At 43.3% G+C, this 24619-nt stretch overlaps 17 non-coding genes across 17 annotated transcripts; all 17 read right to left on the minus strand.

Moving 5' to 3' along the window:
* Positions 1–39: 39 nt before the first annotated feature.
* On the minus strand, positions 40–122 carry TRNAL-UAG (transfer RNA leucine (anticodon UAG)). The gene has a single exon. It is a non-coding gene; the product is annotated as a tRNA-Leu (tRNA).
* A 1293-nt stretch (positions 123–1415) lies between these two features.
* On the minus strand, positions 1416–1498 carry TRNAL-CAG (transfer RNA leucine (anticodon CAG)). The gene has a single exon. It is a non-coding gene; the product is annotated as a tRNA-Leu (tRNA).
* A 1739-nt stretch (positions 1499–3237) lies between these two features.
* TRNAL-AAG (transfer RNA leucine (anticodon AAG)) lies at positions 3238–3320 on the minus strand. Its single transcript has one exon. It is a non-coding gene; the product is annotated as a tRNA-Leu (tRNA).
* A 186-nt stretch (positions 3321–3506) lies between these two features.
* On the minus strand, positions 3507–3589 carry TRNAL-CAG (transfer RNA leucine (anticodon CAG)). Its single transcript has one exon. It is a non-coding gene; the product is annotated as a tRNA-Leu (tRNA).
* A 2007-nt stretch (positions 3590–5596) lies between these two features.
* On the minus strand, positions 5597–5679 carry TRNAL-CAG (transfer RNA leucine (anticodon CAG)). Its single transcript has one exon. It is a non-coding gene; the product is annotated as a tRNA-Leu (tRNA).
* Positions 5680–8402: 2723 nt separating this feature from the next.
* TRNAL-UAG (transfer RNA leucine (anticodon UAG)) lies at positions 8403–8485 on the minus strand. The gene has a single exon. It is a non-coding gene; the product is annotated as a tRNA-Leu (tRNA).
* A 1293-nt stretch (positions 8486–9778) lies between these two features.
* On the minus strand, positions 9779–9861 carry TRNAL-CAG (transfer RNA leucine (anticodon CAG)). Its single transcript has one exon. It is a non-coding gene; the product is annotated as a tRNA-Leu (tRNA).
* A 1739-nt stretch (positions 9862–11600) lies between these two features.
* Positions 11601–11683, minus strand: TRNAL-AAG (transfer RNA leucine (anticodon AAG)). Its single transcript has one exon. It is a non-coding gene; the product is annotated as a tRNA-Leu (tRNA).
* A 186-nt stretch (positions 11684–11869) lies between these two features.
* TRNAL-CAG (transfer RNA leucine (anticodon CAG)) lies at positions 11870–11952 on the minus strand. The gene has a single exon. It is a non-coding gene; the product is annotated as a tRNA-Leu (tRNA).
* A 2007-nt stretch (positions 11953–13959) lies between these two features.
* Positions 13960–14042, minus strand: TRNAL-CAG (transfer RNA leucine (anticodon CAG)). The gene has a single exon. It is a non-coding gene; the product is annotated as a tRNA-Leu (tRNA).
* A 1739-nt stretch (positions 14043–15781) lies between these two features.
* TRNAL-AAG (transfer RNA leucine (anticodon AAG)) lies at positions 15782–15864 on the minus strand. Its single transcript has one exon. It is a non-coding gene; the product is annotated as a tRNA-Leu (tRNA).
* A 186-nt stretch (positions 15865–16050) lies between these two features.
* Positions 16051–16133, minus strand: TRNAL-CAG (transfer RNA leucine (anticodon CAG)). Its single transcript has one exon. It is a non-coding gene; the product is annotated as a tRNA-Leu (tRNA).
* Positions 16134–19961: 3828 nt separating this feature from the next.
* Positions 19962–20044, minus strand: TRNAL-UAG (transfer RNA leucine (anticodon UAG)). Its single transcript has one exon. It is a non-coding gene; the product is annotated as a tRNA-Leu (tRNA).
* A 186-nt stretch (positions 20045–20230) lies between these two features.
* On the minus strand, positions 20231–20313 carry TRNAL-CAG (transfer RNA leucine (anticodon CAG)). Its single transcript has one exon. It is a non-coding gene; the product is annotated as a tRNA-Leu (tRNA).
* A 632-nt stretch (positions 20314–20945) lies between these two features.
* On the minus strand, positions 20946–21028 carry TRNAL-UAG (transfer RNA leucine (anticodon UAG)). Its single transcript has one exon. It is a non-coding gene; the product is annotated as a tRNA-Leu (tRNA).
* Positions 21029–22052: 1024 nt separating this feature from the next.
* TRNAL-AAG (transfer RNA leucine (anticodon AAG)) lies at positions 22053–22135 on the minus strand. The gene has a single exon. It is a non-coding gene; the product is annotated as a tRNA-Leu (tRNA).
* A 2277-nt stretch (positions 22136–24412) lies between these two features.
* TRNAL-CAG (transfer RNA leucine (anticodon CAG)) lies at positions 24413–24495 on the minus strand. The gene has a single exon. It is a non-coding gene; the product is annotated as a tRNA-Leu (tRNA).
* Between the last annotated feature and the right edge of the window lie 124 nt (positions 24496–24619).

Genomic DNA, 24619 nt, shown 5'->3' on the forward strand with positions numbered 1-24619 from the left:
ATGTTAACCTGATAAAGGAGATTAAATGTCCAAAAGGCATGTCAGAAGTGGGATTCGAACCCACGGCTCCAAAGGAGACTGTGGCCTAAACACAGCGCCTTAGACCTCTCGGCCATCCTGACAATATAGGCATTTAAGAAATGAATAAAAGTTACTCAGAAACGTCTACCTCCATGCAAGCCTGAAATAATTTAAACCTTCAAACACAAGGTGCAACTTTATGCACAGGACAATAAACACAGAAGAACACATACGAAAGCACTTTATTTCACAGGTATACAGTTTTCATGCTTTTAGAACACCACATACCTCTCACCAGCTATTTAGGGTCCTGTATCCGACTCACAACATTTCCTTGCCTGCGACCTCTCTCTCTACACAAACAACTACAGCACAGGAAGTAGGAAGGCAATAGGTGGGGCAGTTTATGCAAATTTATGCTACCATTGTGCCTTGCAGATTCATGCAGGATTTCTAGATCCTTGCTGGATACAAGAGAGTAGGCCTTGTTCCAGATAAACTATCCCTAGCAGGGAAAGTCTGAGCACAGGCACTCTTTTGCTCTTTAGCCCCTGGCCTGGGACTCACCCTCACTTGCTGAGGCGTGAAATTCTGCATACCAACTTTGCACAGAAGGTATGTTTGTGGTTGTTTGGGGATGGGTGGGAGGTCAAGAGCAGGGAAAAGCAGGTCTCCTTCACTACTAGACTCCTCTTCTATGCCTCCCTGCCATTCACTCACTCTGTCTTTGTTTCATTCTCTCCTTCCACAACACTCCTTCTCACTCACGCGCTCTATCACTTGTATTTTTGCCCTTGCTCTGCATTCTATAGTGGAAACATCTCTTGAATGAAGCATCTGAAAATGACGTGACATAAAATTTAAAACCTCCTTATTGGAAACCTAAAACATCACAAGACTTAATGTAACCCATTTCTTTCATAAAAAAGATTTTTAAAGTACCCCACAAAAGAAATATAAAACACCACGAGCGCTAGAAGAATATTACATTAACGTTAAAGATAGAATAGGGCAAATGCATTTGCAGTTGAAACTGAAGTTTGGTACTTATTCAGATATTATTTACATTGCCAATTTTTAGCTGAGATTCTAAAGGAACTGAGAGAGAAAATGGAATTCAAGTTTTGTCAGAAGTGGGATTCGAACCCACGCCTCCAGGAGAGACTGTGGCCTTAACGCACCGCCTTAGACCACTCGGCCATCCTCACCCAATGCTGCTTTTTCATCTAAAGGGTGAGAAAGATATTAGGAACCAAAAAATGCACAGAGCTTAGGCCAATAGTGGCTAGAGCAAGAAAAAAACTCACTGCACTCTTCCAAGAAGACAATCCTATAAGCCACTGCGAGGGAAATGATCATATTTCTCAAGAAAAAAAGTAGAGTAAACACAGGACTGTCAGAAGTGGGATTTGAACCCACACCTCCAGAGGAGACTGCGACCTGAACGCAGCACCTTAGACCACTCGGCCATCCTGACTTGCTTTCCCAGCTTCTTCCAGAGGCCAGACAGCCATGCAGGTGAGGTACTGAAAAGGAATGCCCTCAATTTATTTATCCTATTTTATGCACTTCCAACAGATCTTTGAACAATCTGTACAGAGCAGGACCTATGGAGAACTCTTTAGAACTTTGAGGCGAACAAAGAGAAAGTGCTATTCACCAGCCACTTGAACGGCTCAAAGCTGCTTTGAAATTGAGACAATAGCCACCTCTTGGCTGGCTAAAGCAATTTCAACAAGGGATCTCAAAGTCACAACATAGGGTGGAGTATGCAAATTTAAGCAGCCCCTGATCAAAGCCCTGAGGAAATTGCTGTAAGTGTGCTGGAGTCCAGTTGTCTACCAGATGCATGGCATTCTTCCAAATTTACAGGGCCCGTCTGGCCAGGGCATACAAGAGCATGACTCTTCCAGATGACCTCTTACATGGGTCCTATGCTCATTTGGTAAGGATTGCGCTTTGTCAGCAAGACGTTATAGAACCTAAATATATGAGAAACCCCATCTCTCTTGACAAGAGGAGAACGGAATAACGTGCCAGGTGAAGACCAACAGATGCAACTTCCATCAGATGTTAACCTGATAAAGGAGATTAAATCTCCAAAAGGCATGTCAGAAGTGGGATTCGAACCCATGCCTCCAAAGGAGACGGTGGCCTAAACACAGCACCTTAGACCTCTCGGCCATCCTGACAGTATAGGCTTTTAAGAAATGAATAAAAGTTACTCAGAAACGTCTACCTCCATGCAAGCCTGAAATAATTTAAACCTTCAAACACAAGGTGCAACTTTATGCACAGGACAATAAACACAGAAGAACACATACGAAAGCACTTTATTTCACAGGTATACAGTTTTCATGCTTTTAGAACAGCACATACCTCTCACCAGCTATTTAGGGTCCTGTATCCGACTCACAACATTTCCTTGCCTGCGACCTCTCTCTCTACACAAACAACTACAGCACAGGAAGTAGGAAGGCAATAGGTGGGGCAGTTTATGCAAATTTATTCTGCCAATGTACCTTGCAGATTCATGCAGGATTTCTAGATCCTTGCTGGATACAAGAGAGTAGGCCTTGTTCCAGATAAACTATCCCTAGCAGGGAAAGTCTGAGCACAGGCACTCTTTTGCTCTTTAGCCCCTGGCCTGGGACTCACCCTCACTTGCTGAGGCGTGAAATTCTGCATACCAACTTTGCACAGAAGGTATGTTTGTGGTTGTTTGGGGATGGGTGGGAGGTCAAGAGCAGGGAAAAGCAGGTCTCCTTCACTACTAGACTCCTCTTCTATGCCTCCCTGCCATTCACTCACTCTGTCTTTGTTTCATTCTCTCCTTCCACAACACTCCTTCTCACTCACTCGCTCTATCACTTGTATTTTTGCCCTTGCTCTGCATTCTATAGTGGAAACATCTCTTGAATGAAGCATCTGAAAATGACGTGACATAACATTTAAAACCTCCCTATTGGAAACCTAAAACATCACAAGACTTAATGTAACCCATTTCTTTCATAAAAAAGATTTTTAAAGTACCCCACAAAAGAAATATAAAACACCACGAGTGCTAGAAGAATATTAGATTAACGTTAAAGATAGAATAGGGCAAATGCATTTGCAGTTGAAACTGAAGTTTGGTACTTATTCAGATATTATTTACATTGCCAATTTTTAGCTGAGATTCTAAAGGAACTGAGAGAGAAAATGGAATTCAAGTTTTGTCAGAAGCGGGATTCGAACCCACGCCTCCATGAGAGACTGCGGCCTTAACGCAGCGCCTTAGACCACTCGGCTATCCCGACCCCATGCTGCTTTTTCATCTAAAGGGTGAAAAAGATATTAGGAACCAAAAAATGCACAGAGCTTAGGCCAATAGTGGCTAGAGCAAGAAAATAACTCACTGCACTCTTCCAAGAAGACAATCCTATAAGCCACTGCGAGGGAAATGATCATATTTCTCAAGAAAAAAAGTAGAGTAAACACAGGGCTGTCAGAAGTGGGATTTGAACCCACGCCTCCAGAGGAGACTGCGACCTGAACGCAGCGCCTTAGACCACTCGGCCATCCTGACTTGCTTTCCCAGCATCTTCCAGAGGCCAAACAGCCATGCAAGTGAGGTACTGAAAAGGAATGCCCTCAATTTACTTATCCTATTATATGCACTTCCAACAGATCTTTGAACAATCTGTACAGAGCAGGACCTATGGAGAACTCTTTAGAACTTTGAGGCGAACAAAGAGAAAGTGCTATTCACCAGCCACTTGAACGGCTCAAAGCTGCTTTGAAATTGAGACAATAGCCACCTCTTGGCTGGCTAAAGCAATTTCAACAAAGGATCTCAAAGTCACAACATAGGGTGGAGTATGCAAATTTAAGCAGCCCCTGATCAAAGCCCTAAAGAAATTGCTGTAAGTGTGCTGGAGTCCAGTTGTCTACCAGATGCATGTCATTCTTCCAAATTTGCAGGGCCCGTCTGGCTAGGGCATACAAGAGCATGACTCTTCCAGATGACCTCTTACATGGGTCCTATGCTCATTTGGTAAGGATTGCGCTTTGTCAGCAAGACGTTATAGAACCTAAATATATGAGAATCCCCATCTCTCTTGACAAGAGGAGAACGGAATAACGTGCCAGGTGAAGACCAACAGATGCAACTTCCATCAGATGTTAACCTGATAAAGGAGATTAAATCTCCAAAAGGCATGCCAGAAGTGGGATTCGAACCCATGCCTCCAAAGGAGACTGTGGCCTAAACACAGCACCTTAGACCTCTCGGCCATCCTGACAGTATAGGCTTTTAAGAAATGAATAAAAGTTACTCAGAAACGTCTACCTCCATGCAAGCCTGAAATAATTTAAACCTTCAAACACAAGGTGCAACTTTATGCACAGGACAATAAACACAGAAGAACACATACGAAAGCACTTTATTTCACAGGTATACAGTTTTCATGCTTTTAGAACACCACATACCTCTCACCAGCTATTTAGGGTCCTGTATCCGACTCACAACATTTCCTTGCCTGCGACCTCTCTCTCTACACAAACAACTACAGCACAGGAAGTAGGAAGGCAATAGGTGGGGCAGTTTATGCAAATTTATGCTGCCATTGTGCCTTGCAGATTCATGCAGGATTTCTAGATCCTTGCTGGATACAAGAGAGTAGGCCTTGTTCCAGATAAACTATCCCTAGCAGGGAAAGTCTGAGCACAGGCACTCTTTTGCTCTTTAGCCCCTGGCCTGGGACTCTCCCTCACTTGCTGAGGCGTGAAATTCTGCATACCAACTTTGCACAGAAGGTATGTTTGTGGTTGTTTGGGGATGGGTGGGAGGTCAAGAGCAGGTAAAAGCAGGTCTCCTTCACTACTAGACTCCTCTTCTATGCCTCCCTGCCATTCACTCACTCTGTCTTTGTTTCATTCTCTCCTTCCACAACACTCCTTCTCACTCACTCGCTCTATCACTTGTATTTTTGCCCTTGCTCTGCATTCTATAGTGGAAACATCTCTTGAATGAAGCATCTGAAAATGACGTGACATAAAATTTAAAACCTCCTTAATGGAAACCTAAAACATCACAAGACTTAATGTAACCCATTTCTTTCATAAAAAAGATTTTTAAAGTACCCCACAAAAGAAATATAAAACACCACGAGTGCTAGAAGAATATTACATTAACGTTAAAGATAGAATAGGGCAAATGCATTTGCAGTTGAAACTGAAGTTTGGTACTTATTCAGATATTATTTACATTGCCAATTTTTAGCTGAGATTCTAAAGGAACTGAGAGAGAAAATGGAATTCAAGTTTTGTCAGAAGTGGGATTTGAACCCACGCCTCCAGGAGAGACTGCGGCCTCACACAGCGCCTTAGACCACTCGGCCATCCTGACCCCATGCTGCTTTTTCATCTAAAGGGTGAGAAATATATTAGGAACCAAAAAATTCACAGAGCTTAGGCCAATAGTGGCTAGAGCAAGAAAAAAACTCACTGCACTCTTCCAAGAAGAAAATCTTGTAAGCCACTGCGAGGGAAATGATCATATTTCTCAAGAAGAAAAGTAGAGTAAACACAGGACTGTCAGAAGTGGGATTTGAACCCACACCTCCAGAGGAGACTGCGACCTGAACGCAGCGCCTTAGACCACTCGGCCATCCTGACTTGCTTTCCCAGCTTCTTCCAGAGGCCAGACAGCCATGCAGGTGACGTACTGAAAAGGAATGCCCTCAATTTATTTATCCTTTTTTATGCACTTCCAACAGATCTTTGAACAATCTGTACAGAGCAGGACCTATGGAGAACTCTTTAGAACTTTGAGGCGAACAAAGAGAAAGTGCTATTCACCAGCCACTTGAACGGCTCAAAGCTGCTTTGAAATTGAGACAATAGCCACCTCTTGGCTGGCTAAAGCAATTTCAACAAGGGATCTCAAAGTCACAACATAGGGTGGAGTATGCAAATTTAAGCAGCCCCTGATCAAAGCCCTGAGGAAATTGCTGTAAGTGTGCTGGAGTCCAGTTGTCTACCAGATGCATGGCATTCTTCCAAATTTACAGGGCCCGTCTGGCCAGGGCATACAAGAGCATGACTCTTCCAGATGACCTCTTACATGGGTCCTATGCTCATTTGGTAAGGATTGCGCTTTGTCAGCAAGACGTTATAGAACCTAAATATATGAGAAACCCCATCTCTCTTGACAAGAGGAGAACGGAATAACGTGCCAGGTGAAGACCAACAGATGCAACTTCCATCAGATGTTAACCTGATAAAGGAGATTAAATCTCCAAAAGGCATGTCAGAAGTGGGATTCGAACCCATGCCTCCAAAGGAGACGGTGGCCTAAACACAGCACCTTAGACCTCTCGGCCATCCTGACAGTATAGGCTTTTAAGAAATGAATAAAAGTTACTCAGAAACGTCTACCTCCATGCAAGCCTGAAATAATTTAAACCTTCAAACACAAGGTGCAACTTTATGCACAGGACAATAAACACAGAAGAACACATACGAAAGCACTTTATTTCACAGGTATACAGTTTTCATGCTTTTAGAACACCACATACCTCTCACCAGCTATTTAGGGTCCTGTATCCGACTCACAACATTTCCTTGCCTGCGACCTCTCTCTCTACACAAACAACTACAGCACAGGAAGTAGGAAGGCAATAGGTGGGGCAGTTTATGCAAATTTATTCTGCCAATGTACCTTGCAGATTCATGCAGGATTTCTAGATCCTTGCTGGATACAAGAGAGTAGGCCTTGTTCCAGATAAACTATCCCTAGCAGGGAAAGTCTGAGCACAGGCACTCTTTTGCTCTTTAGCCCCTGGCCTGGGACTCACCCTCACTTGCTGAGGCGTGAAATTCTGCATACCAACTTTGCACAGAAGGTATGTTTGTGGTTGTTTGGGGATGGGTGGGAGGTCAAGAGCAGGGAAAAGCAGGTCTCCTTCACTACTAGACTCCTCTTCTATGCCTCCCTGCCATTCACTCACTCTGTCTTTGTTTCATTCTCTCCTTCCACAACACTCCTTCTCACTCACTCGCTCTATCACTTGTATTTTTGCCCTTGCTCTGCATTCTATAGTGGAAACATCTCTTGAATGAAGCATCTGAAAATGACGTGACATAACATTTAAAACCTCCTTATTGGAAACCTAAAACATCACAAGACTTAATGTAACCCATTTCTTTCATAAAAAAGATTTTTAAAGTACCCCACAAAAGAAATATAAAACACCACGAGTGCTAGAAGAATATTACATTAACGTTAAAGATAGAATAGGGCAAATGCATTTGCAGTTAAAACTGAAGTTTGGCACTTATTCAGATATTATTTACATTGCCAATTTTTAGCTGAGATTCTAAAGGAACTGAGAGAGAAAATGGAATTCAAGTTTTGTCAGAAGTGGGATTCGAACCCACGCCTCCAGGAGAGACTGTGGCCTTAACGCAGAGCCTTAGACCACTGGGCCATCCTGACCCCATGCTGCTTTTTCCGCTAAAGGGTGAGAAATATATTAGGAACCAAAAAATGCACAGAGCTTAGGCCAATAGTGGCTAGAGCAAGAAAAAAACTCACTGCACTCTTCCAAGAAGACAATCCTATAAGCCACTGCGAGGGAAATGATCATATTTCTCAAGAAAAAAAGGAGAGTAAACACAGGACTGTCAGAAGTGGGATTTGAACCCACACTTCCAGAGGAGACTGCGACCTGAACGCAGCGCCTTAGACCACTCTGCCATCCTGACTTGCTTTCCCAGCATCTTCCAGAGGCCAGACAGCCATGCAGGTGAGGTACTGAAAAGGAATGCCCTCAATTTATTTATCCTATTATATGAACTTCCAACAGATCTTTGAACAATCTGTACAGAGCAGGACCTATGGAGAACTCTTTAGAACTTTGAGGCGAACAAAGAGAAAGTGCTATTCACCAGCCACTTGAACGGCTCAAAGCTGCTTTGAAATTGAGACAATAGCCACCTCTTGGCTGGCTAAAGCAATTTCAACAAGGGATCTCACAGTCACAACATAGGGTGGAGTATGCAAATTTAAGCAGCCCCTGATCAAAGCCCTGAGGAAATTGCTGTAAGTGTGCTGGAGTCCAGTTGTCCACCAGATGAATGGCATTCTTCCAAATTTGCAGGGCCCATCTGGCCAGGGCATACAAGAGCATGACTCTTCCAGATGACCTCTTACATGGGTCCTATGCTCATTTGGTAAGGATTGCGCTTTGTCAGCAAGACGTTATAGAACCTAAATATATGAGAAACCCCATCTCTCTTGACAAGAGGAGAACGGAATAACGTGCCAGGTGAAGACCAACAGATGCAACTTCCATCAGATGTTAACCTGATAAAGGAGATTAAATGTCCAAAAGGCATGTCAGAAGTGGGATTCGAACCCACGGCTCCAAAGGAGACTGTGGCCTAAACACAGCGCCTTAGACCTCTCGGCCATCCTGACAATATAGGCATTTAAGAAATGAATAAAAGTTACTCAGAAACGTCTACCTCCATGCAAGCCTGAAATAATTTAAACCTTCAAACACAAGGTGCAACTTTATGCACAGGACAATAAACACAGAAGAACACATACGAAAGCACTTTATTTCACAGGTATACAGTTTTCATGCTTTTAGAACACCACATACCTCTCACCAGCTATTTAGGGTCCTGTATCCGACTCACAACATTTCCTTGCCTGCGACCTCTCTCTCTACACAAACAACTACAGCACAGGAAGTAGGAAGGCAATAGGTGGGGCAGTTTATGCAAATTTATGCTACCATTGTGCCTTGCAGATTCATGCAGGATTTCTAGATCCTTGCTGGATACAAGAGAGTAGGCCTTGTTCCAGATAAACTATCCCTAGCAGGGAAAGTCTGAGCACAGGCACTCTTTTGCTCTTTAGCCCCTGGCCTGGGACTCACCCTCACTTGCTGAGGCGTGAAATTCTGCATACCAACTTTGCACAGAAGGTATGTTTGTGGTTGTTTGGGGATGGGTGGGAGGTCAAGAGCAGGGAAAAGCAGGTCTCCTTCACTACTAGACTCCTCTTCTATGCCTCCCTGCCATTCACTCACTCTGTCTTTGTTTCATTCTCTCCTTCCACAACACTCCTTCTCACTCACGCGCTCTATCACTTGTATTTTTGCCCTTGCTCTGCATTCTATAGTGGAAACATCTCTTGAATGAAGCATCTGAAAATGACGTGACATAAAATTTAAAACCTCCTTATTGGAAACCTAAAACATCACAAGACTTAATGTAACCCATTTCTTTCATAAAAAAGATTTTTAAAGTACCCCACAAAAGAAATATAAAACACCACGAGCGCTAGAAGAATATTACATTAACGTTAAAGATAGAATAGGGCAAATGCATTTGCAGTTGAAACTGAAGTTTGGTACTTATTCAGATATTATTTACATTGCCAATTTTTAGCTGAGATTCTAAAGGAACTGAGAGAGAAAATGGAATTCAAGTTTTGTCAGAAGTGGGATTCGAACCCACGCCTCCAGGAGAGACTGTGGCCTTAACGCACCGCCTTAGACCACTCGGCCATCCTCACCCAATGCTGCTTTTTCATCTAAAGGGTGAGAAAGATATTAGGAACCAAAAAATGCACAGAGCTTAGGCCAATAGTGGCTAGAGCAAGAAAAAAACTCACTGCACTCTTCCAAGAAGACAATCCTATAAGCCACTGCGAGGGAAATGATCATATTTCTCAAGAAAAAAAGTAGAGTAAACACAGGACTGTCAGAAGTGGGATTTGAACCCACACCTCCAGAGGAGACTGCGACCTGAACGCAGCACCTTAGACCACTCGGCCATCCTGACTTGCTTTCCCAGCTTCTTCCAGAGGCCAGACAGCCATGCAGGTGAGGTACTGAAAAGGAATGCCCTCAATTTATTTATCCTATTTTATGCACTTCCAACAGATCTTTGAACAATCTGTACAGAGCAGGACCTATGGAGAACTCTTTAGAACTTTGAGGCGAACAAAGAGAAAGTGCTATTCACCAGCCACTTGAACGGCTCAAAGCTGCTTTGAAATTGAGACAATAGCCACCTCTTGGCTGGCTAAAGCAATTTCAACAAGGGATCTCAAAGTCACAACATAGGGTGGAGTATGCAAATTTAAGCAGCCCCTGATCAAAGCCCTGAGGAAATTGCTGTAAGTGTGCTGGAGTCCAGTTGTCTACCAGATGCATGGCATTCTTCCAAATTTACAGGGCCCGTCTGGCCAGGGCATACAAGAGCATGACTCTTCCAGATGACCTCTTACATGGGTCCTATGCTCATTTGGTAAGGATTGCGCTTTGTCAGCAAGACGTTATAGAACCTAAATATATGAGAAACCCCATCTCTCTTGACAAGAGGAGAACGGAATAACGTGCCAGGTGAAGACCAACAGATGCAACTTCCATCAGATGTTAACCTGATAAAGGAGATTAAATCTCCAAAAGGCATGTCAGAAGTGGGATTCGAACCCATGCCTCCAAAGGAGACGGTGGCCTAAACACAGCACCTTAGACCTCTCGGCCATCCTGACAGTATAGGCTTTTAAGAAATGAATAAAAGTTACTCAGAAACGTCTACCTCCATGCAAGCCTGAAATAATTTAAACCTTCAAACACAAGGTGCAACTTTATGCACAGGACAATAAACACAGAAGAACACATACGAAAGCACTTTATTTCACAGGTATACAGTTTTCATGCTTTTAGAACAGCACATACCTCTCACCAGCTATTTAGGGTCCTGTATCCGACTCACAACATTTCCTTGCCTGCGACCTCTCTCTCTACACAAACAACTACAGCACAGGAAGTAGGAAGGCAATAGGTGGGGCAGTTTATGCAAATTTATTCTGCCAATGTACCTTGCAGATTCATGCAGGATTTCTAGATCCTTGCTGGATACAAGAGAGTAGGCCTTGTTCCAGATAAACTATCCCTAGCAGGGAAAGTCTGAGCACAGGCACTCTTTTGCTCTTTAGCCCCTGGCCTGGGACTCACCCTCACTTGCTGAGGCGTGAAATTCTGCATACCAACTTTGCACAGAAGGTATGTTTGTGGTTGTTTGGGGATGGGTGGGAGGTCAAGAGCAGGGAAAAGCAGGTCTCCTTCACTACTAGACTCCTCTTCTATGCCTCCCTGCCATTCACTCACTCTGTCTTTGTTTCATTCTCTCCTTCCACAACACTCCTTCTCACTCACTCGCTCTATCACTTGTATTTTTGCCCTTGCTCTGCATTCTATAGTGGAAACATCTCTTGAATGAAGCATCTGAAAATGACGTGACATAACATTTAAAACCTCCCTATTGGAAACCTAAAACATCACAAGACTTAATGTAACCCATTTCTTTCATAAAAAAGATTTTTAAAGTACCCCACAAAAGAAATATAAAACACCACGAGTGCTAGAAGAATATTAGATTAACGTTAAAGATAGAATAGGGCAAATGCATTTGCAGTTGAAACTGAAGTTTGGTACTTATTCAGATATTATTTACATTGCCAATTTTTAGCTGAGATTCTAAAGGAACTGAGAGAGAAAATGGAATTCAAGTTTTGTCAGAAGCGGGATTCGAACCCACGCCTCCATGAGAGACTGCGGCCTTAACGCAGCGCCTTAGACCACTCGGCTATCCCGACCCCATGCTGCTTTTTCATCTAAAGGGTGAAAAAGATATTAGGAACCAAAAAATGCACAGAGCTTAGGCCAATAGTGGCTAGAGCAAGAAAATAACTCACTGCACTCTTCCAAGAAGACAATCCTATAAGCCACTGCGAGGGAAATGATCATATTTCTCAAGAAAAAAAGTAGAGTAAACACAGGGCTGTCAGAAGTGGGATTTGAACCCACGCCTCCAGAGGAGACTGCGACCTGAACGCAGCGCCTTAGACCACTCGGCCATCCTGACTTGCTTTCCCAGCATCTTCCAGAGGCCAAACAGCCATGCAAGTGAGGTACTGAAAAGGAATGCCCTCAATTTACTTATCCTATTATATGCACTTCCAACAGATCTTTGAACAATCTGTACAGAGCAGGACCTATGGAGAACTCTTTAGAACTTTGAGGCGAACAAAGAGAAAGTGCTATTCACCAGCCACTTGAACGGCTCAAAGCTGCTTTGAAATTGAGACAATAGCCACCTCTTGGCTGGCTAAAGCAATTTCAACAAAGGATCTCAAAGTCACAACATAGGGTGGAGTATGCAAATTTAAGCAGCCCCTGATCAAAGCCCTAAAGAAATTGCTGTAAGTGTGCTGGAGTCCAGTTGTCTACCAGATGCATGTCATTCTTCCAAATTTGCAGGGCCCGTCTGGCTAGGGCATACAAGAGCATGACTCTTCCAGATGACCTCTTACATGGGTCCTATGCTCATTTGGTAAGGATTGCGCTTTGTCAGCAAGACGTTATAGAACCTAAATATATGAGAATCCCCATCTCTCTTGACAAGAGGAGAACGGAATAACGTGCCAGGTGAAGACCAACAGATGCAACTTCCATCAGATGTTAACCTGATAAAGGAGATTAAATCTCCAAAAGGCATGCCAGAAGTGGGATTCGAACCCATGCCTCCAAAGGAGACTGTGGCCTAAACACAGCACCTTAGACCTCTCGGCCATCCTGACAGTATAGGCTTTTAAGAAATGAATAAAAGTTACTCAGAAACGTCTACCTCCATGCAAGCCTGAAATAATTTAAACCTTCAAACACAAGGTGCAACTTTATGCACAGGACAATAAACACAGAAGAACACATACGAAAGCACTTTATTTCACAGGTATACAGTTTTCATGCTTTTAGAACACCACATACCTCTCACCAGCTATTTAGGGTCCTGTATCCGACTCACAACATTTCCTTGCCTGCGACCTCTCTCTCTACACAAACAACTACAGCACAGGAAGTAGGAAGGCAATAGGTGGGGCAGTTTATGCAAATTTATGCTGCCATTGTGCCTTGCAGATTCATGCAGGATTTCTAGATCCTTGCTGGATACAAGAGAGTAGGCCTTGTTCCAGATAAACTATCCCTAGCAGGGAAAGTCTGAGCACAGGCACTCTTTTGCTCTTTAGCCCCTGGCCTGGGACTCTCCCTCACTTGCTGAGGCGTGAAATTCTGCATACCAACTTTGCACAGAAGGTATGTTTGTGGTTGTTTGGGGATGGGTGGGAGGTCAAGAGCAGGTAAAAGCAGGTCTCCTTCACTACTAGACTCCTCTTCTATGCCTCCCTGCCATTCACTCACTCTGTCTTTGTTTCATTCTCTCCTTCCACAACACTCCTTCTCACTCACTCGCTCTATCACTTGTATTTTTGCCCTTGCTCTGCATTCTATAGTGGAAACATCTCTTGAATGAAGCATCTGAAAATGACGTGACATAAAATTTAAAACCTCCTTAATGGAAACCTAAAACATCACAAGACTTAATGTAACCCATTTCTTTCATAAAAAAGATTTTTAAAGTACCCCACAAAAGAAATATAAAACACCACGAGTGCTAGAAGAATATTACATTAACGTTAAAGATAGAATAGGGCAAATGCATTTGCAGTTGAAACTGAAGTTTGGTACTTATTCAGATATTATTTACATTGCCAATTTTTAGCTGAGATTCTAAAGGAACTGAGAGAGAAAATGGAATTCAAGTTTTGTCAGAAGTGGGATTTGAACCCACGCCTCCAGGAGAGACTGCGGCCTCACACAGCGCCTTAGACCACTCGGCCATCCTGACCCCATGCTGCTTTTTCATCTAAAGGGTGAGAAATATATTAGGAACCAAAAAATTCACAGAGCTTAGGCCAATAGTGGCTAGAGCAAGAAAAAAACTCACTGCACTCTTCCAAGAAGAAAATCTTGTAAGCCACTGCGAGGGAAATGATCATATTTCTCAAGAAGAAAAGTAGAGTAAACACAGGACTGTCAGAAGTGGGATTTGAACCCACACCTCCAGAGGAGACTGCGACCTGAACGCAGCGCCTTAGACCACTCGGCCATCCTGACTTGCTTTCCCAGCTTCTTCCAGAGGCCAGACAGCCATGCAGGTGACGTACTGAAAAGGAATGCCCTCAATTTATTTATCCTTTTTTATGCACTTCCAACAGATCTTTGAACAATCTGTACAGAGCAGGACCTATGGAGAACTCTTTAGAACTTTGAGGCGAACAAAGAGAAAGTGCTATTCACCAGCCACTTGAACGGCTCAAAGCTGCTTTGAAATTGAGACAATAGCCACCTCTTGGCTGGCTAAAGCAATTTCAACAAGGGATCTCAAAGTCACAACATAGGGTGGAGTATGCAAATTTAAGCAGCCCCTGATCAAAGCCCTGAGGAAATTGCTGTAAGTGTGCTGGAGTCCAGTTGTCTACCAGATGCATGGCATTCTTCCAAATTTACAGGGCCCGTCTGGCCAGGGCATACAAGAGCATGACTCTTCCAGATGACCTCTTACATGGGTCCTATGCTCATTTGGTAAGGATTGCGCTTTGTCAGCAAGACGTTATAGAACCTAAATATATGAGAAACCCCATCTCTCTTGACAAGAGGAGAACGGAATAACGTGCCAGGTGAAGACCAACAGATGCAACTTCCATCAGATGTTAACCTGATAAAGGAGATTAAATCTCCAAAAGGCATGTCAGAAGTGGGATTCGAACCCATGCCTCCAAAGGAGACGGTGGCCTAAACACAGCACCTTAGACCTCTCGGCCATCCTGACAGTATAGGCTTTTAAGAAATGAATAAAAGTTACTCAGAAACGTCTACCTCCATGCAAGCCTGAAATAATTTAAACCTTCAAACACAAGGTGCAACTTTATGCACAGGACAATAAACACAGAAGAACACATACGAAAGCACTTTATTTCACAGGTATACAGTTTTCATGCTTTTAGAACACCACATACCTCTCACCAGCTATTTAGGGTCCTGTATCCGACTCACAACATTTCCTTGCCTGCGACCTCTCTCTCTACACAAACAACTACAGCACAGGAAGTAGGAAGGCAATAGGTGGGGCAGTTTATGCAAATTTATTCTGCCAATGTACCTTGCAGATTCATGCAGGATTTCTAGATCCTTGCTGGATACAAGAGAGTAGGCCTTGTTCCAGATAAACTATCCCTAGCAGGGAAAGTCTGAGCACAGGCACTCTTTTGCTCTTTAGCCCCTGGCCTGGGACTCACCCTCACTTGCTGAGGCGTGAAATTCTGCATACCAACTTTGCACAGAAGGTATGTTTGTGGTTGTTTGGGGATGGGTGGGAGGTCAAGAGCAGGGAAAAGCAGGTCTCCTTCACTACTAGACTCCTCTTCTATGCCTCCCTGCCATTCACTCACTCTGTCTTTGTTTCATTCTCTCCTTCCACAACACTCCTTCTCACTCACTCGCTCTATCACTTGTATTTTTGCCCTTGCTCTGCATTCTATAGTGGAAACATCTCTTGAATGAAGCATCTGAAAATGACGTGACATAACATTTAAAACCTCCTTATTGGAAACCTAAAACATCACAAGACTTAATGTAACCCATTTCTTTCATAAAAAAGATTTTTAAAGTACCCCACAAAAGAAATATAAAACACCACGAGTGCTAGAAGAATATTACATTAACGTTAAAGATAGAATAGGGCAAATGCATTTGCAGTTGAAACTGAAGTTTGGTACTTATTCAGATATTATTTACATTGCCAATTTTTAGCTGAGATTCTAAAGGAACTGAGAGAGAAAATGGAATTCAAGTTTTGTCAGAAGCGGGATTCGAACCCACGCCTCCATGAGAGACTGCGGCCTTAACGCAGCGCCTTAGACCACTCGGCTATCCCGACCCCATGCTGCTTTTTCATCTAAAGGGTGAGAAAGATATTAGGAACCAAAAAATGCACAGAGCTTAGGCCAATACTGGCTAGAGCAAGAAAAAAACTCACTGCACTCTTCCAAGAAGACAATCCTATAAGCCACTGCGAGGGAAATGATCATATTTCTCAAGAAAAAAAGTAGAGTAAACACAGGGCTGTCAGAAGTGGGATTTGAACCCACGCCTCCAGAGGAGACTGCGACCTGAACGCAGCGCCTTAGACCACTCGGCCATCCTGACTTGCTTTCCCAGCATCTTCCAGAGGCCAAACAGCCATGCAAGTGAGGTACTGAAAAGGAATGCCCTCAATTTACTTATCCTATTATATGCACTTCCAACAGATCTTTGAACAATCTGTACAGAGCAGGACCTATGGAGAACTCTTTAGAACTTTGAGGCGAACAAAGAGAAAGTGCTATTCACCAGCCACTTGAACGGCTCAAAGCTGCTTTGAAATTGAGACAATAGCCACCTCTTGGCTGGCTAAAGCAATTTCAACAAAGGATCTCAAAGTCACAACATAGGGTGGAGTATGCAAATTTAAGCAGCCCCTGATCAAAGCCCTAAAGAAATTGCTGTAAGTGTGCTGGAGTCCAGTTGTCTACCAGATGCATGTCATTCTTCCAAATTTGCAGGGCCCGTCTGGCCAGGGCATACAAGAGCATGACTCTTCCAGATGACCTCTTACATGGGTCCTATGCTCATTTGGTAAGGATTGCGCTTTGTCAGCAAGACGTTATAGAACCTAAATATATGAGAAACCCCATCTCTCTTGACAAGAGGAGAACGGAATAACGTGCCAGGTGAAGACCAACAGATGCAACTTCCATCAGATGTTAACCTGATAAAGGAGATTAAATCTCCAAAAGGCATGCCAGAAGTGGGATTTGAACCCATGCCTCCAAAGGAGACTGTGGCCTAAACACAGCACCTTAGACCTCTCGGCCATCCTGACAGTATAGGCTTTTAAGAAATGAATAAAAGTTACTCAGAAACGTCTACCTCCATGCAAGCCTGAAATAATTTAAACCTTCAAACACAAGGTGCAACTTTATGCACAGGACAATAAATACAGAAGAACACATACGAAAGCACTTTATTTCACAGGTATACAGTTTTCATGCTTTTAGAACACCACATACCTCTCACCAGCTATTTAGGGTCCTGTATCCGACTCACAACATTTCCTTGCCTGCGACCTCTCTCTCTACACAAACAACTACAGCACAGGAAGTAGGAAGGCAATAGGTGGGGCAGTTTATGCAAATTTATGCTGCCAATGTGCCTTGCAGATTCATGCAGGATTTCTAGATCCTTGCTGGATACAAGAGAGTAGGCCTTGTTCCAGATAAACTATCCCTAGCAGGGAAAGTCTGAGCACAGGCACTCTTTTGCTCTTTAGACCCTGGCCTGGGACTCACCCTCACTTGCTGAGGCGTGAAATTCTGCATACCAACTTTGCACAGAAGGTATGTTTGTGGTTGTTTGGGGATGGGTGGGAGGTCAAGAGCAGGGAAAAGCAGGTCTCCTTCACTACTAGACTCCTCTTCTATGCCTCCCTGCTATTCACTCACTCTGTCTTTGTTTCATTCTCTCCTTCCACAATACTCCTTCTCACTCACTCGCTCTATCACTTGTATTTTTGCCCTTGCACTGCATTCTATAGTGGAAACATCTCTTGAATGAAGCATCTGAAAATGACGTGACATAAAATTTAAAACCTCCTTATTGGAAACCTAAAACATCACAAGACTTAATGTAACCCATTTCTTTCATAAAAAAGATTTTTAAAGTACCCCACAAAAGAAATATAAAACACCACGAGTGCTAGAAGAATATTACATTAACGTTAAAGATAGAATAGGGCAAATGCATTTGCAGTTGAAACAAGTTTGGTACTTATTCAGATATTATTTACATTGCCAATTTTTAGCTGAGATTCTAAAGGAACTGAGAGAGAAAATGGAATTCAAGTTTTGTCAGAAACGGGATTTGAACCCACGCCTCCAGGAGAGACTGCGGCCTTAACACAGCGCCTTAGACCACTCGGCCATCCTGACCCCATGCTGCTTTTTCATCTAAAGGGTGAGAAAGATATTAGGAACCAAAAAATGCACAGAGCTTAGGCCAATAGTGGCTAGAGCAAGAAAATAACTCACTGCACTCTTCCAAGAAGACAATCCTATAAGCCACTGCGAGGGAAATGATCATATTTCTCAAGAAAAAAATTAGAGTAAACACAGGACTGTCAGAAGGGGGATTTGAACCCACGCCTCCAGAGGAGACTGCGACCTGAACGCAGCGCCTTAGACCACTCGGCCATCCTGACTTGCTTTCCCAGCATCTTCCAGAGGCCAGACAGCCATGCAGGTGAGGTACTGAAAAGGAATGCCCTCAATTTATTTATCCTATTATATGCACTTCCAACAGATCTTTGAACAATCTGTACAGAGCAGGACCTATGGAGAACTCTTTAGAACTTTGAGGCGAACAAAGAGAAAGTGCTATTCACCAGCCACTTGAACGGCTCAAAGCTGCTTTGAAATTGAGACAATAGCCACCTCTTGGCTGGCTAAAGCAATTTCAACAAGGGATCTCAAAGTCACAACATAGGGTGGAGTATGCAAATTTAAGCAGCCCCTGATCAAAGCCCTAAGGAAATTGCTGTAAGTGTGCTGGAGTCCAGTTGTCTACCAGATGCATGGCATTCTTCCAAATTTGCAGGGCCCGTCTGGCCAGGGCATACAAGAGCATGACTCTTCCAGATGACCTCTTACATGGGTCCTATGCTCATTTGGTAAGGATTGCGCTTTGTCAGCAAGACGTTATAGAACCTAAATATATGAGAAACCCCATCTCTCTTGACAAAAGGAGAACGGAATAACGTGCCAGGTGAAGACCAACAGATGCAACTTCCATCAGATGTTAACCTGATAAAGGAGATTAAATCTCCAAAAGGCATGTCAGAAGTGGGATTCGAACCCATGGCTCCAAAGGAGACCGTGGCCTAAACACAGCGCCTTAGACCTCTCGGCCATCCTGACAGTATAGGCTTTTAAGAAATGAATAAAAGTTACTCAGAAACGTCTACCTCCATGCAAGCCTGAAATAATTTAAACCTTCAAACACAAGGTGCAACTTTATGCACAGGACAATAAACACAGAAGAACACATACGAAAGCACTTTATTTCACAGGTATACAGTTTTCATGCTTTTAGAACACCACATACCTCTCACCAGCTATTTAGGGTCCTGTATCCGACTCACAACATTTCCTTGCCTGCGACCTCTCTCTCTACACAAACAACTACAGCACAGGAAGTAGGAAGGCAATAGGTGGGGCAGTTTATGCAAATTTATGCTGCCAATGTGCCTTGCAGATTCATGCAGGATTTCTAGATCCTTGCTGGATACAAGAGAGTAGGCCTTGTTCCAGATAAACTATCCGTAGCAGGGAAAGTCTGAGCACAGGCACTCTTTTGCTCTTTAGCCCCTGGCCTGGGACTCACCCTCACTTGCTGAGGAGTGAAATTCTGCATGCCAACTTTGCACAGAAGGTATGTTTGTGGTTGTTTGGGGATGGGTGGGAGGTCAAGAGCAGGGAAAAGCAGGTCTCCTTCACTACTAGACTCCTCTTCTATGCCTCCCTGCCATTCACTCACTCTGTCTTTGTTTCATTCTCTCCTTCCACAACACTCCTTCTCACTCACTCGCTCTATCACTTGTATTTTTGCCCTTGCTCTGCATTCAATAGTGGAAACATCTCTTGAATGAAGCATCTGAAAATGACGTGACATAAAATTTAAAACCTCCTTATTGGAAACCTAAAACATCACAAGACTTAATGTAACCCATTTCTTTCATAAAAAAGATTTTTAAAGTACCCCACAAAAGAAATATAAAACACCACGAGTGCTAGAAGAATATTACATTAACGTTAAAGATAGAATAGGGCAAATGCATTTGCAGTTGAAACTGAAGTTTGGTACTTATTCAGATATTATTTACATTGCCAATTTTTAGCTGAGATTCTAAAGGAACTGAGAGAGAAAATGGAATTCAAGTTTTGTCAGAAGTGGGATTCGAACCCACGCCTCCAGCAGAGACTGCGGCCTAAACGCAGCACCTTAGACCACTCGGCCATCCTGACCCCATGCTACTTTTTCATCTAAAGGGTGAGAAAGATATTAGGAACCAAAAAATGCACAGAGCTTAGGCCAATAGTGGCTAGAGCAAGAAAAAAACTCACTGCACTCTTCCAAGAAGACAATCCTATAAGCCACTGCGAGGGAAATGATCATATTTCTCAAGAAAATAATTAGAGTAAACACAGGACTGTCAGAAGTGGGATTTGAACCCACGCCTCCAGAGGAGATTGCGACCTGAACGCAGCGCCTTAGACCACTCGGCCATCCTGACTTGCTTTCCCAGGATCTTCCAGAGGCCAGACAGCCACGCAGGTGAGGTACTGAAAAGGAATGCCCTCAATTTATTTATCCTATTATATGCACTTCCAACAGATCTTTGAACAATCTGTACAGAGCAGGACCTATGGAGAACTCTTTAGAACTTTGAGGCGAACAAAGAGAAAGTGCTATTCACCAGCCACTTGAACGGCTCAAAGCTGCTTTGAAATTGAGACAATAGCCACCTCTTGGCTGGCTAAAGCAATTTCAACAAGGGATCTCAAAGTCACAACATAGGGTGGAGTATGCAAATTTAAGCAGCCCCTGATCAAAGCCCTAAGGAAATTGCTGTAAGTGTGCTGGAGTCCAGTTGTCTACCAGATGCATGGCATTCTTCCAAATTTGCAGGGCCCGTCTGGCCAGGGCATACAAGAGCATGACTCTTCCAGATGACCTCTTACATGGGTCCTATGCTCATTTGGTGAGGATTGCGCTTTGTCAGCAAGACGTTATAGAAACTAAATATATGAGAAACCCCATCTCTCTTGACAAGAGGAGAACGGAATAACGTGCCAGGTGAAGACCAACAGATGCAACTTCCATCAGATGTTAACCTGATAAAGGAGATTAAATCTCCAAAAGGCATGTCAGAAGTGGGATTCGAACCCACGCCTCCAAAGGAGACTGTGGCCTAAACACAGCGCCTTAGACCTCTCGGCCATCCTGACAGTATAGGCTTTTAAGAAATGAATAAAAGTTACTCAGAAACGTCTACCTCCATGCAAGCCTGAAATAATTTAAACCTTCAAACACAAGGTGCAACTTTATGCACAGGACAATAAACACAGAAGAACACATACGAAAGCACTTTATTTCACAGGTATACAGTTTTCATGCTTTTAGAACACCACATACCTCTCACCAGCTATTTAGGGTCCTGTATCCGACTCACAACATTTCCTTGCCTGCGACCTCTCTCTCTACACAAACAACTACAGCACAGGAAGTAGGAAGGCAATAGGAGGGGCAGTTTATGCAAATTTATGCTGCCAATGTGCCTTGCAGATTCATGCAGGATTTCTAGATCCTTGCTGGATACAAGAGAGTAGGACTTGTTCCAGATAAACTATCCCTAGCAGGGAAAGTCTGAGCACAGGCACTCTTTTGCTCTTTAGCCCCTGGCCTGGGACTCACCCTCACTTGCTGAGGCGTGAAATTATGCATACCAACTTTGCACAGAAGGTATGTTTGTGGTTGTTTGGGGATGGGTGGGAGGTCAAGAGCAGGGAAAAGCAGGTCTCCTTCACTACTAGACTCCTCTTCTATGCCTCCCTGCCATTCACTCACTCTGTCTTTGTTTCATTCTCTCCTTCCACAACACTCCTTCTCACTCACTCGCTCTATCACTTGTATTTTTGCCCTTGCTCTGCATTCTATAGTGGAAACATCTCTTGAATGAAGCATCTGAAAATGACGTGACATAAAATTTAAAACCTCCCTATTGGAAACCTAAAACATCACAAGACTTAATGTAACCCATTTCTTTCATAAAAAAGATTTTTAAAGTACCCCACAAAAGAAATATAAAACACCACGAGTGCTAGAAGAATATTACATTAACGTTAAAGATAGAATAGGGCAAATGCATATGCAGTTGAAACTGAAGTTGGGTACTTATTCAGATATTATTTACATTGCCAATTTTTAGCTGAGATTCTAAAGGAACTGAGAGAGAAAATGGAATTCAAGTTTTGTCAGAAGTGGGATTCGATCCCACGCCTCCAGGAGAGACTGCGGCCTTAACGCAGCGCCTTAGACCACTCGGCCATCCTGACCCCATGCTGCTTTTTCATCTAAAGGGTGAGAAATATATTAGGAACCAAAAAATGCACAGAGCTTAGGCCAATAGTGGCTAGAGCAAGAAAAAAACTCACTGCACTCTTCCAAGAAGACAATCCTATAAGCCACTGCGAGGGAAATGATCGTATTTCTCAAGAAAAAAAGTAGAGTAAACACAGGACTGTCAGAAGTGGGATTTGAACCCACACCTCCAGAGGAGACTGCGACCTGAACGCAGCGCCTTAGACCACTCTGCCATCCTGACTTGCTTTCCCAGCATCTTCCAGAGGCCAGACAGCCATGCAGGTGAGGTACTGAAAAGGAATGCCCTCAATTTATTTATCCTATTATATGCACTTCCAACAGATCTTTGAACAATCTGTACAGAGCAGGACCTATGGAGAACTCTTTAGAACTTTGAGGCGAACAAAGAGAAAGTGCTATTCACCAGCCACTTGAACGGCTCAAAGCTGCTTTGAAATTGAGACAATAGCCACCTCTTGGCTGGCTAAAGCAATTTCAACAAAGGATCTCAAAGTCACAACATAGGGTGGAGTATGCAAATTTAAGCAGCCTCTGATCAAAGCCCTAAGGAAATTGCTGTAAGTGTGCTGGAGTCCAGTTGTCTACCAGATGCATGGCATTCTTCCAAATTTGCAGGGCCCGTCTGGCCAGGGCATACAAGAGCATGACTCTTCCAGATGACCTCTTACATGGGTCCTATGCTCATTTGGTAAGGATTGCGCTTTGTCAGCAAGACGTTATAGAACCTAAATATATGAGAAACCCCATCTCTCTTGACAAGAGGAGAACGGAATAACGTGCCAGGTGAAGACCAACAGATGCAACTTCCATCAGATGTTAACCTGATAAAGGAGATTAAATCTCCAAAAGGCATGCCAGAAGTGGGATTCGAACCCATGCCTCCAAAGGAGACTGTGGCCTAAACACAGCACCTTAGACCTCTCGGCCATCCTGACAGTATAGACTTTTAAGAAATGAATAAAAGTTACTCAGAAACGTCTACCTCCATGCAAGCCTGAAATAATTTAAACCTTCAAACACAAGGTGCAACTTTATGCACAGGACAATAAACACAGAAGAACACATACGAAAGCACTTTATTTCACAGGTATACAGTTTTCATGCTTTTAGAACACCACATACCTCTCACCAGCTATTTAGGGTCCTGTATCCGACTCACAACATTTCCTTGCCTGCGACCTCTCTCTCTACACAAACAACTACAGCACAGGAAGTAGGAAGGCAATAGGTGGGGCAGTTTATGCAAATTTATGCTGCCAATGTGCCTTGCAGATTCATGCAGGATTTCTAGATCCTTGCTGGATACAAGAGAGTAGGCCTTGTTCCAGATAAACTATCCCTAGCAGGGAAAGTCTGAGCACAGGCACTCTTTTGCTCTTTAGCCCATGGCCTGGGACTCACCCTCACTTGCTGAGGCATGAAATTCTGCATACCAACTTTGCACAGAAGGTATGTTTGTGGTTGTTTGGGGATGGGTGGGAGGTCAAGAGCAGGGAAAAGCAGGTCTCCTTCACTACTAGACTCCTCTTCTATGCCTCCCTGCTATTCACTCACTCTGTCTTTGTTTCATTCTCTCCTTCCACAATACTCCTTCTCACTCACTCGCTCTATCACTTGTATTTTTGCCCTTGCACTGCATTCTATAGTGTAAACATCTCTTGAATGAAGCATCTGAAAATGACGTGACATAAAATTTAAAACCTCCTTATTGGAAACCTAAAACATCACAAGACTTAATGTAACCCATTTCTTTCATAAAAAAGATTTTTAAAGTACCCCACAAAAGAAATATAAAACACCACGAGTGCTAGAAGAATATTACATTAACGTTAAAGATAGAATAGGGCAAATGCATTTGCAGTTGAAACTGAAGTTTGGTACTTATTCAGATATTATTTACATTGCCAATTTTTAGCTGAGATTCTAAAGGAACTGAGAGAGAAAATGGAATTCAAGTTTTGTCAGAAGTGGGATTTGATCCCACGCCTCCAGGAGAGACTGCGGCCTTAACTCAGCGCCTTAGACCACTCGGCCATCCTGACCCCATGCTGCTTTTTCATCTAAAGGGTGAGAAAGATATTAGGAACCAAAAAATGCACAGAGCTTAGGCCAATAGTGGCTAGAGCAAGAAAAAAACTCACTGCACTCTTCCAAGAAGACAATCCTATAAGCCACTGCGAGGGAAATGATCATATTTCTCAAGAAAAAAAGTAGAGTAAACACAGGACTGTCAGAAGTGGGATTTGAACCCACGCCTCCAGAGGAGACTGCGACCTGAACGCAGCGCCTTAGACCACTCGGCCATCCTGACTTGCTTTCCCATCATCTTCCAGAGGCCAGACAGCCATGCAGGTGAGGTAGTGAAAAGGAATGCCCTCAATTTATTTATCCTATTATATGCACTTCCAACAGATCTTTGAACAATCTGTACAGAG

The sequence above is a fragment of the Triturus cristatus genome, chromosome 6 (assembly GCF_964204655.1).
Source record: "Triturus cristatus chromosome 6, aTriCri1.1, whole genome shotgun sequence".
Classification (NCBI taxonomy): Eukaryota; Metazoa; Chordata; class Amphibia; order Caudata; family Salamandridae; genus Triturus; species Triturus cristatus.